Raw genomic sequence first — 13,179 nt, 5'->3', positions numbered from 1 at the left:
ACCTCAAGCACTGCCAGCAAATCTCATTGATCTAATCTGAGTATTAAAAGAGTTTCTCCAAAATTCCCTCTCAATAATGCTATACTTAGTGCCCAAATCTTTGTTTTAAAAGATCTACTAAAACAACATTCAATGTAACTTTTACAATATTTATATGAAACTGAGAACACAAACATTGCTTTAAAAAGGCCAACAGTAGTGTGTCACCTACTTCAAATGTACTTTTTCATGAATCCAATTCTATTTCTAGCAGACCAGAGTTTAAAAATTTCTCCAGAATCCAGGGAGATAAATGACGAAATACAGTCACAGCCCTGAAACAGACACTGAGGCAGAGACATAGAGTCCTTTGAAAAAAAATTAAAAGGAGTATATGATATATGATTTAAATGCCTACAACTTTGATCCTGCATTCTTCTCCCTCTGGATATCTCTTTTGCCCATCTGTTCCTGCACAAGTCTTGATTTGTGACAAACTATGGAACTCATTCTTACAGGCCACAGCAGGTACCAAAATTATACATTATTTTTAAAAGCAATTAGTCAAATTCATGAAAGAAAAAAAATCACCGAACTAGCAGAACAGGAAGACTATAGCTTTTGATTAAATAGGCCCACGGACTGCACATGGCCAAAGATACTGCCATACATTTGGACTATGCACATTTTCTACCCTATACCAGCTGTCACCAGAAAACACTGCTATGCAGTGGCATTCTCTCCATCGGTTCTCTTTACTGCTTGCCTGATTAATAAGAAGCTTGTCTGACAACAGCTACAGAATGGTTTCTCTGGTGTCTTTCTGTTCAGCCCAACCAGTTCTAGGACAGCAGAAACAAAACAGAGTTTACTTCTAGCCTTCCAATTCAATCAATTCTTACAGGCACATAAAAGTTAAGTGTATCTTACTCCTCTCTCATTTATTCCAAGTTTATACTTTAAAATAATAGCGCACACTTTAAAACAATTTAATTAATTCACACTTGGGGAAAAAAAGGAGTTAGCTTTACCTGAAAACCCTTCATTTTAAAAAGTGTTGAGATGTAGAGAGCAATGGGAATACATGGGAAAAAACCCTGTCAACTGAGAATCTGATCCATAGAGATTTTGTCATGCTAATACAAAATAAAACTGCAGAACTGTTTTTCTTGTAGGTTTGCTGCCAATGCAATACTGTTTTTTCCTCCAAAATAATAAAAAAAATCCACTATATTGATAATGCTGACATTTGTTATGCAAAACATAATCACTTTTTCATTTTCTGTTTTTCTTTTAAACCATTATAATATCTCTTAATTCCTAAGACTGAATTTGCCAAATCTCCTTTATTCAGAATGGTCCCAAATTCCCTTAGGTTCCATGAGGCCACTATCAAACACAATCTACGTTAATTCAGTACTGCAGTGAAGCTAATTCTGGAAAGATACTAACTTACTACTTTCATTTCAATGGGACCAAAGCTGAGAAAAACAGCGGTCACCATTATCAGAAAGCTGGTTTTACTTTTCTATTTCATCATGCCAGTGGCCTCCCCTATCTACCACCGCACACCGCCAACTTCCCTTTGCTGTGCTTAATTCTTTAGGGCAAAATAAGCATTTACCTAATTAGACTCAAGACACAAGCAATGACAAGTCGAGATGATTGGACAAAACATTCTTTATGACATACGCTGAAACTTCACAACAAATAGCCCACATGGTGTGACAGATATGCAAATTTTTCCTTGTTTGTCTTGAACTAGAAAGAGTGAGTGTCTTATGTGTCACTAAAGCAATGTATACACCTCTATACTTCTCCAAACTGCCAGTCAGATGTGTCCTTTATAGACCCCTCCCTCAGCATCACAGTGAGAGAAAATTCATACACCAATATATAGTGATTAGAAATAAGAATGATTTAAATTATTTATAGACCATCATTGGCTTCTGAAGAAGGCCATGCCAAGTAGCCTGCAACTGGCCCAAGGAATCCTGTGGAAGAGTAATATCTGAATCATGTCATAGTTCTTTTCTATTAATATTAAGATTTTTGTGAAGCTCAAGGCAGTTTAAAAATTACCTACATCAGTAGAACAAGATCTTCCGATATAAAATTAATTTCAGATAAATGATAATAATCAAATTTTTGCTCCTAAGAGTGAAAGACACTCTCCTCCTCACAAGCCTTCACAGTTTTTCTACTTTTTTTTTTTTTAAATTAGAACAAGCTGAAAATCCTACAAAACTTTCAGCAGCAGAAAAAAAAAAAACAACCCACACAAACGAAAAAAAAAAACCCCACACACAGGAAGCATGTGGCCGAGAGGAAGCATGATCCTAAGATCCTGCATATAAACTAAATAACTTAATAACATGGATCAGGGAAAGTTTTCCCTAGAAATGTTTAATTCGAAGCAGAAATACGTGGGAATATATTTATTTCAAATGCATTAATATTTTCTGATTAAAAAATGTTCTCAATTCTAATCCTATCTAATCCTAACTGGCATTAAAGCCTTAATCACAGATAAACTAGATACTCAAGCTCTTACACCAGGAAATCAGAATTCTTATCATGACTACCATTAGCTAAATCAAGGGGAACTCAGAAACTAGTATAATTGATGACTTGAACTAACCTGGAGTAGGAACTACTGGGAACTAGAGAAAGACCACACATGATTATGTTAGTTCATGTCACTTTCCACCATTGGTGACTGCATTGCCTGTCTCTTGGCATAGCTAGATTTTAAGTCAGTGACAGAAAAAAACAACTGATAGCTGTACACTGCTATAAACGTTACAGAATGAGACTGAACTACAGTTTGAACTAACAATTGTTGTTCTTTTGTTTTCTATCAGAAGAAATAGACTTGGCTTTATTGCATAAGATATTAATGTAAATAAAATCTAATGCTACAAACCACCTAAAGAACCACTCTTACCAACAGCAGCTGATTGAGAAATAGTCGCTTTAGCAATCAAAGCTGCTTCCATACAGCAACAGAATCATAAATCAGCTGTAGCTCAGTAAGTGTAAAAACTGATACTTGTTCCGTTTTTGATAGTGTCGTCTGTCTCAGGAGCACATAGTTCTGGACAAACACCCTGCTAGCTGAGCTTCAGGACAAAGTCTGACATTCAGAAACATTTTAATCATCTGCATGTAACAAAACAGGTTTACAACACTGTCAGAACTGCCAATTAATTCCTTCAGAGTGAAAAACAATAACATATTAAATACTTAACCTGTCAAGTAGCAGTGTATTTACAATCCCTTGGGTTCCTAAAGATAAATTGATAATGTACTTCGGGAACTTAATACAATATATTATGGAGAAACCAGATGCCTTCCTAACCATTACAGAACAGCACAGGCTGGTATGAGATGAAGAATATCCTCATGTCCAATTTGACAAAACAGAAGTGTCCCCTTCACAGGTCAGCACCAAGAACTGCAACAAACCATCAGAAAGAGGTGGGAGAACGAACGTGTAACACTAAAGGGGAGGATAAGACAAGACACATGCTACGTGAAAGGCTGCTAAAAGATTTTAATGTTCATAAAGCAAGTGTTTCGAGTTTTAAAATAAACAAGGCATGAGTTTACTAGATAGTTACTATTTAGTTAATATCAACCAGTTATTCCCAATTTTTCCAATCAGTTTCAAAGAAAACCTTGGTACAAAAAAACCCCAGCAGCTAGTGGTTATTTAAATATAATTTCGTATTTGTTCTCCAATGTTATTTGACTGGTATGAACAGCCTACCTGAGGTAACCAACACAACTCTGGAAAGCAAACATACTGACAAATTTCAAGCTTGTCTGTAGTAATGGCAGTTGCATTTTACACCTACATGTCAGGCTGCCTCCTACTAGCTACTTCTCTTATGCACACAACTTCCTTATATCAGCCTTTTGCAATTAACATCCACTTCTCCTCCTCAAATGATGCCAACTCCTCTATGAAACATTCAAGCTATGAAGACCACACCCACCTTCATGCTCTTTCAACAGCCCCTTTTGCAACCTGAGAGTCAGCTTTTCTTGGGATAGCAACTCATAGGCGTTCAGCCCTTTTCACCTTGTAAACTAGCTTATCTATTTAAAAAGGCACATGTACAATGTTGCATCAAGAACCAAATGATACTCATGCTTGTAGACCAGGTCAGGGAGGAGAGCTATCTGAATTTTCATCTGTCAGCTGCCCAGTTTCACTGCAGAGTCAGATGAAGCAAGATGATCCAATGACAAACAAAAGTCTAGAAGCCTCTACCCCTTACTCAGTTTTGTTGTAAAAAGATTTCTAAGGTTTCTGGGCTGAATTTTTAAGCACAGATAGAGAAGACAAGTCTTTCCTCCATCGACTCTTTCTTTATCTCACAGCGTACTTCTTTGAGTCAGAAGAAAAAATAAAACGTACGTTCTTTGCATGACAGGCTTTTCAACTGTTTCATATCCCCTGGTCCAAACGACATGGAGATATCCTTGAAATTAAAAAAGAGGAGTCTCACCAACTAAAGAAAATCCTGGTATACACTCTTGGTTTCTCATCAGTATGCATTGGTAATCTATCACTAACTTATAGGGTCACATACTACTGTTCTCCAAAAGTTGCAGGGCACTAAGAAACAGCTTAAGTGCATTTGATAATTGCCACATACTCATTTTGTATGTAAGCAGTTAGGAATATTAGGCAACTGTTATCCTCTATGGAGTATGCTATATACACGTGAGCAAGAAGAGAACTGAAACCATCACACATGGACAGGATGCTCCAGAGCTCACATTATCTAAATGCAGCTCATTGCTACTAGATAGAGCCTCTCTGATATTTTAAAAAGATTGAAGTCTCAAACCCGCTTTTCAGAGGGCAGGTTTTTGCAGTATGGATGCTTATCGTGACACCCAGCATCCCAAACAGAGAGAGCTCATGGTTCAGCAAACAGACTTCGATTACAAATCACGTATTACACAAACATATACACACACTTACTTTATCTGCAATTAAAACACGTTAACAGGTCAGCAAGAAAAAATTTGTTCTGGCATCTATTCCATTTGGTGGACAACCTAAAACTAAAATTTCTTCAGCTGATGCCTTTCAGCAGCATTCAGCCTTCCACTACAGACAAGGAAAGGCAGAGAGACTAGAAAAGTTAAAAACTACAATTTTCTACTACTATAAAGTAACTGCCCAACACTTGAATGAAATTTGGCAGTTTAACAACAGAGCAGGGGGGACATATGACACCTAACCATCTTAAAGATCACAAGATGATAAAATCTCAAGTATACAAGAGGCACGAGACAGGTCAGCGCAGACAAGAACAGAGGTTTCAGGCCTTCCACCATCAGCCTGGTGAGAAGCCCTTGAAAACACAAAGGCCATCACCAGCTCTGAGCCTACACCACTGCACAAGCAATCCACTTTTCCCTTCCTTTATGCTTTCTGTTCACTGCTGCAACCGAAGAACAAGCGCACCCATGCTGCACCTCAAAAACATTTTTGCATCACGCACTGAACGTGTCTGGGGCAATTGAGAAGCTGTTCTGGCTAAAAAGTAACCACTGTGGGGAGGTGCAAATAATATACAGATGCAGGAAAAGGTGGTGTGACACTGAATGCTAAAGCCAAAAAGCTGATTATAAAACTCAGTTTTCAGACAGGAAATGCATCCTCTTGTTAAATGAGCTAAACGCATGCAAAGCCAAGGGAGAAGGAGAAATCCACACCTTTCTGTCAACACTGGAGTCATGTATATTAAATTTATATTTGACACGTAACAAGGCTGCATACATACAAAAAAATGCAAGTATGAAAAAGGTGTCTATTCATTTACACAGTGCTTAGCATTCTAAATTGATTTTACAGACATCCTGCTAACCTGTCTGGCAGAAATTCTTCCAGATTACACAAATTAATTCAAAGTAAGGAGGCTGTCAGTTTTTCTGTCTTGTAACCAAGGAAGTAAAATTCTGAAATAGTTTTCAGCATGCTGAAAGGAATCATGCAAAAGTATCATGGTTTATGTGTGTGTGTGTATATATATAAATGGAGAAAATAATTATTTTGCATTAACATAATTTTTGGCCAGGAACTCAGAGTTTAAACTAGATTCCTAAGTAGCTTTCCAATCAAAGTAGCATGAACAAAACCACACAAAAATTAAAAGCTTATGGGAACACACTACCAGTTCATAGATCACAAATAAAACACTGTTTCAGTTCAGGCTAGTCAGGGCGATCCAAGAGATAGATCCCTTGCCATTACATACTGCTGAATTTTAGGAATGACTATACTAGGTTCTTCCACGGATGTAACTTGAAATCTCACAACAGTCTTTTAGCATAATTTTTGCCCTTTATTAAAACAAATAGGTAGTCCTAAAGTGAAATGATACCAAGGTGCACCTCTATCCTCCCAATCATCCCCAAAACACTTTCTGTTAATGCAATCCTACTCCAGATTCTGCCTCTAAAGAACAGCAAAGAAAACATATCAACAGCACCAACGTGGGACCAGACTAATACAGAAAATGTTGAAGCACCCTTTAGTTAGTATGTTGGGGTTGGGTTTTTTTTTTCAATTCTACACAAGGAGAAAAAATGTTTTTTCTTTTACTCCAATTCAGAAAGGTATTACTTTGCATAGCTCACTAGAGATAAAAATCCGTAAGAGATTCAAAACAACTGCTTTTGTCTTCTGACATTCTGTATAGCCTATATTATTACTAGCTACCTTCCACAACCAAAGGATGTGTGCAGCATCACTGACATAGTAAAATCCTGTTCGCAAAACGCCAGCTCACCAAACCATATATTAATATATTTTCTTATTACTCAAAATAATTCAGAGTTTGGGCTCTAAAGGAAGAAGCTTTCCCCATAATTTATAATTAACACTAACTCCCCTTCTGTCTGCTTCATACATCCATTATGTCTGGTCATAAAAAATAAGATTATAAGTTTGATTTGTTAAATACACTGTCTATCTTTGTTTTGCTGTATCACTAATCTGTCTAAGTTTATAAGTGGAGCTTATAATTGTGTTCCTGACCAAGCTGCCCTTTAGTTCAGAAAATTATTTCCTCCCTTGGATTTATCTTCTTTAATCTATAGCATAGCTTAAAAATTACTATCACACACGTAATAAAAAAAAGGTATAGCTTAAATTAAGTCCTCATGACTGAGATCAACCTGGCTTATTTCTTTCCTTTGAAGTAGTCCATCACAGAAAACGGAAAAGAGGAAAAAAAACTCAAAAACATAAGAGAAATAGACCCTACCCATAGTTAGAACCAAAGTCTAGCACAGAATGTAACCCCAATCTCTCTAGAAATCATTTTTCAGGCAGACGTGGGAAAGAAATATGCAAGAAACACCCATGGAGGGGGCTTAAATGGTCAGAATTGGGACACATTTGTTTTAATGATTCCAGCATGCTTCAACCTGAAGAATATTTTGTATCTAGAACCACAAGACTAAAATTGAAAATTGGTACAGGGGACTGAAACCACAGTTAATGAAGAACAAAATCACATGAGTAACAACCCCATTTCTGGTCTGGCTAGTGCATGGTTTCCCTCATATATGCTTAATAAAATATTACACATATTTAAGTGGTACAGTATTATCCTAATACATTCAGTGTTTCAGCTTCAAAGCACTCAATGAATCTTTGTTACTACTACTGAGGCAATAAAGAAAAGCACAAATCTGTTCTTTTGTAATCTACAAAAGTATGTTTTCTCTACGATATGCAGCTGATGTGCAGGTTTTAAAGAGAAAGCATTCAGAACATAGAGAGATCTCTGAATCGTACACATATATAAAAAAATCTGGATCTGAAACCTTAACATAAAGCTATGGTAACTTACCAGGACTTAAGTGCATTTAGCCTCTCAACTTATTTAAAAACAAACAAAACAAAATAACAACAAACACACACCTTAGGTTTGAGAAGAAAAGAAGTCTCAGTCTAGTATATGAAAACATAAGAACTTGAAAAAAGAAATTCTGATTTCCAAACAGTGTTTTTTTATTTTATTAAAAAAGCTGTAATTAAATTAAAGAAACACAGTTATAATTAAACTGAGTGCTTCCTGTACTTGTGGCTCTGGAGAATCTCATTAATCAAAGCATTGCCAGTGTGTATACATTACCAGCTCTCATTCACCTCCAGACAAAATTCAGTACTGCCAGCTAGAAAATAATACATCCTAGCTCCAGATAGCACTGACACTTGAATCTCCTTCTAGGCACTGATAAACCATTACTGCCAAGCACAGTCTTGCCTTATGTAATGGATTTTTTGAAGAAAAAGTATTTTGCTTTTGCAACAAATACACAGCTTTGTAAAGAGCAACACTGCACACCCTGTAAAAAATAACAAACACCTGCATTCTGTACCCTAATTGAGATGAGGGGGACAGATAGAGAAAAACACAGAAAGTTTCTGCCTTCTCATTTCTGAAAACTGAGACAAATGGAACAGTAGCGGAGCTGCTCACAAAAAACCAGAATCAGATATAAATATTAAAAAAAAAAATCGCATGAATATCAGAAAAAAAACATACATATATATCAGCTTACATTGTTTGGATAGTCTGAAATTCTGTCCTAAAAAAAGCCCCACACCAGTGTGATAAGGATATTAAAATGTTTTAAAAGATAAAACTAGTCAGTTCATAGTAGTAACCTTCATGAGTTACAATGCTCTGTCTTAGATCTTACTATCATCAGCATCATGACAGAAGGCAGTTTTCAATGTTTCTTCAACCCACAGCAGAGGAGTTTGACAACCTTTTAATAGGCAGGTTACAGGACATCCTCAGAATAGCAAAAGCCTTTTCAAGGATTTCCAAGTGAGTAGCGAAGAACTAGCCATCCTCTTTCACACAATTAATTTTGAGCTCAGGATTATACTGCATTTTATTTGAGATGAAAGTTGTCCTTAGAGACTGTATTGCATCCAATGTATCATAACCTACACCACTGCCTAGGCTAGATATTATGAAAGATGCATAGCCCTGTGGTTTGGGAAATTTAAATTGCTTTCCTTATCTTTCCCCTTCATGTGAAAGTTCAAGAAAATAGCCACAGAAACCATCATCCATAGATTTATGAATCAACACAAAACTCCCAGTAGCAACACATTCAAAATCTCACAAAAACAGCAGATGGCCTTTAAAATATTAAAAGGGAATTATGTTACAAATTAGCTCTGTTTCATACATGCATGATGGTAATTAAGAGAAAGAACACATCATTGAAGCAACACAGCCTGGGAAACTTCTTTCTGTGAGTAAGAAAAAAATTCACCTAAACTGTTAATTTCACATAAAATTTTGCCTATTTGCTTTTGATTTAAAGATTGGTTGACACTGCATGACTTCCTCAAATCTTTGTTTTGCTTCTGCTATTCACAGATTTGGCCAATAACATCCAACTGAAATTAAAACCTCTGTTTAATGCCACTGTTGTTATCCCTAGCATTCAGACAAGAAATCTCACACTGAGAAGAGCCATCTCTGTTTTGTGCTGTTACTGGACGATTAATTAAAGGAAAATAGTGCACACAAACAAACATGAGCTACAAGGACAGCACAATAGAGGGTTGTTTACAATATACTGTGGATTACATGAGTTTGCCAAATTGTCACTAACACAAGCTGATTATGTCTACATGGCAGACAGCAGATATTAGCATGGGTCTGGAAGGCATAAAACCACAGCGGCTTAGATGCAATGCCATACAAATATGACTAAACTGGTTTTGAAGCTAATCTAGGCGTCTTCACAGAATATCGCCAAGAACTCCCTGTTCTAGGATATGCTCCTGCAGAGCCAGTGTGGGTACAGGCATGCCTGCCTTTTTGCATGTTGTTGTCTTATAACAAGGAGTTCTAGCTACTTTCCAATAGCCACAGCAACGTGACATTCTATGTCTCACTCCTCTACCCCACGCAGATGAAAAATAATAATAGAGAAAAACCTAACATTTTAATATTGCCTGGATCCTTCGTCTCAACTGAGACATTACAGCAGAGGTAGGGAGAAAAGGAGTTCTCAGTACTGTGCCCTCCCTGGGTTTTACAGGTCATGCTGTGCCACAGTAACCATCTCCTAATTACCAGTCAAAAGATCAACATTTCATCTTCGAAACTACCTCAACACTGGCAAGAAAGATTACTTCACTTAACTTGCAGAATATACTCCCGTTCTCACATATATGATGCAGTCACAGTACCCCACAGTAAGAACAAACCAGAAAGGGCCTAAAGGTTTATTGAAGCTCCCATCAACCAGGAGGCAGTAATTACTTTAAAGAAGCCTCGCTGTGTTTGCAGTAAGGCTGTGGGGCTCATGCTTTTGCTATGCAAACCTCAGCCCCAACCCAAGAACCAGCCCTATTAAAAAAATCCTTTTCTAAGGGCAGAATTGAATCACTCTGTGACAGTATTTCGGTATGATATTCTCTAATTTCTCAAATACATAACAATGTTGACTTTTGTAATTCTTGTTATCCACAATAATACCTAAACCTTATTATACACATAAAAAAATCCCAAACCATGCTACCCTAAAATGATCATGAGTCCATTCCCAGAGAAAACAATGTTTTTCAAGCAGGTTAGCACTTACCCAGAGTCCCTCCAGACATTCTTTAACGAGAGTGAAGTTTTGAAATTTTCTATCATAAAGAGTCAAGCTATGAGAGATCAGCTGCTCCTCTTCTGATTGCAGGGCCTGTTAGCATTTTAGAGAAAGAAACTGCATTAGACTAACGTGGTTTAATCTTAAAAATAAAACCATATGGGCTCATTTCTTTGTCATCTTCTACTGCTTTAGGAGGGTTTAATTTTCTGGAAAAAAATGGAACAAATAGTTAAAGTTAAGCAACTGGGTCTTCCCACCCCCAACACCTAAGAATACAGACACTATAATCACGCTTCTCAGTCTAAGTATTACAGGCATCCTCCATTAGTTAAGTAACTGCAGCAGCTCAGGGATTACATCAGCCAGCTCTTACCCTTTCAACAGTGTTTTTTAACCCTTCAAACTTAAACTTATCTAAATGCTCTGTAACTCGTTCTCCCTCACACCAGCTCAGGGTTTTAACACTTGAACCCCATGTTTGCCTCCTAGTCCCTGTCTCTCTCATTAAAGATGAGGTGAAAAAAAGAAGACCTCAGTCTGCTTTGCATTATCTGTCCACAACTCCAGTTTTCAAAGAGCAGCAAACCATCCTTGTCTTCCTTTTTACTAACATTATGTTTACAATAATTTCTCATCCATAAAATCTCCCCAAAGCGCCAGCCCTCAGTCACCTGTACCAAATCTACCAATATGCTTTTCCTTTTCATTCACACAGACTTTTAGTAGAGTTGCTTAGAATGGAGAAGTTTGTTTACCCTGCCATCAGCTGTTCTTTCAATTCCCTTATGCCACAGACTCCAATATTCCAGTACTTGAATAAATAATATTTTTATCTATTTTAATGTACTTTGGAATGATAACTGCTTAGATCACATTATCTCCTGTCACTGAGCCCAATGCTCGATGCAACTGAAATACTGTTGTTGAGTTGATGCCTCTTTTCAACCTAAACTGTTGCTTACTTTAAATGCTTGCTAAAATGCTGTATGAATGTTACCATTAGTAATGGGCCATGCCTTGCTGCCAATATAACTGCATTTTATCCCCCTACACTTGCTGCTACTTTAAAATCAAACAGTAACTTTCCACGAATTGAATCACTGCACTGATCCTGCTAGGGTAAAAATACAACGCACAGCAAGTACTAAATTTAAGCTAGGCATATTTTATCACTTCCTAGACTAATACAACATCCATGAAATGGGAGACTTTACTATCACTTCAGAATTTTAAATTGTCAGGAGGAGGAATTTGATAACATTTCATTCACCTTTAATTCATTTAACTTTTTAAAATGCGTCTGCACATAAAGTAATCCAAATGCTGTTGCATTTCAGTGAAGTGAATGGGAGAAGTTCATGCAAATACAAGCCATAAATTCTGCTAACAATTTTTTTCCTTATAGGCAAAGACAAGAAGAAATATTAATACCTCAAAAAGTGTTCATATAGCTTCTATATACAAAATGATAAATAATTCAGTCTTTTTAACTGACCTGCCTTGAATGCCAGCAGAATCAAGGTCTGTGTGCCCAGAACTTTTGTCTGCTCCCTCAGCTACAGAAACTGATCGAACAAAGCATTATTCCTTCCTTTGACCTTTGTCCTTACATCCTCAATGTTTGCTGGCAGATGCAATTTACCATTTCTGATTAATCCATTTTACTAACAAGTAAGTTGTTAGAAACAACACCACTAACTAAAGATATAACTTCTAAATAGCATGCATCATAAATGCAGTGTTTGCTAAATGGCCTTAGCAGTCTCTCTGAATATTTAGATTTTTTCCCAAAGAATTAAGATTCTTGTGAAAAGAAAAAGGTTTCCAAGTCCAAGGGCTCCACTGGCATCGAAGCAAAACAAACCTAGCTCTATCTAGCCTAAGGAAATTCTGCAAAATCATCTCAATATTATGGTTTGTTCTGCTGTATCAACACTAGCATGTCAGGAACCCCAAAGCACTGGGCTGTTGCTGGCAAACATAACCACTGTAAAAATCATGCCAACGAAATACTGCTGAAGGCAGATGTAACCACTGACATCCATAAAACTTCTGTGGTAGCTGGCAGTCAGCTCACACTAATGTCTCTCAGAGTTGTTTATGTTGCTGGGAGCAAAAACACTAAGAACAGATATCACAGTGAGGGCAAACCAGTTTCTACCCTCCATGTTTATTTTCCACCTTCTTCCTCCCAACACTTTTAAGAAAATGCATTTCCACTTCACATGCTTCTAACCCTATGACAATGTTTCAAGGAGCTGATAAAGGACGTTTGAGTTGTTTACCTGAAACCACTCCAAGCAGGCAAGCATAATTAATGCAAGTCAGCAACTCAGAAAAGAAATTAACCTGTTACACCTACTGCTGACTGTGTTCTATTTTTCCCTGCAGTGAATGGCAAAATGGCCAACAAATAAATAAAAAAGCAAGCCACCGCAAAATACCGGATTATCTGAATCCACTATTTCTTTGAAACTCAGAATTATGAGTCCCGATATGAATGATATTCCCAATCCATGCCACAGGCATTGCAAG

At 37.1% G+C, this 13,179-nt stretch overlaps 1 protein-coding gene across 1 annotated transcript in view; it reads right to left on the bottom strand.

Annotated features, from left to right (window-relative positions):
• Window positions 1-13,179, bottom strand: part of FHIP1A (FHF complex subunit HOOK interacting protein 1A) — a 95,860-nt gene that overhangs the window by 77,090 nt on the left and 5,591 nt on the right. Inside the window, exon 2 of the mRNA XM_069855697.1 lies at window positions 10,626-10,734. The gene's annotated coding sequence lies outside the window, so the exon portion shown is untranslated. The remainder of the gene's footprint in view (window positions 1-10,625; window positions 10,735-13,179) is intronic.

This window comes from Phaenicophaeus curvirostris, chromosome 4 (assembly GCF_032191515.1).
Source record: "Phaenicophaeus curvirostris isolate KB17595 chromosome 4, BPBGC_Pcur_1.0, whole genome shotgun sequence".
Taxonomy (NCBI): domain Eukaryota; kingdom Metazoa; phylum Chordata; class Aves; order Cuculiformes; family Cuculidae; genus Phaenicophaeus; species Phaenicophaeus curvirostris.
This window is presented reverse-complemented; position numbering and strand designations above follow the sequence as displayed.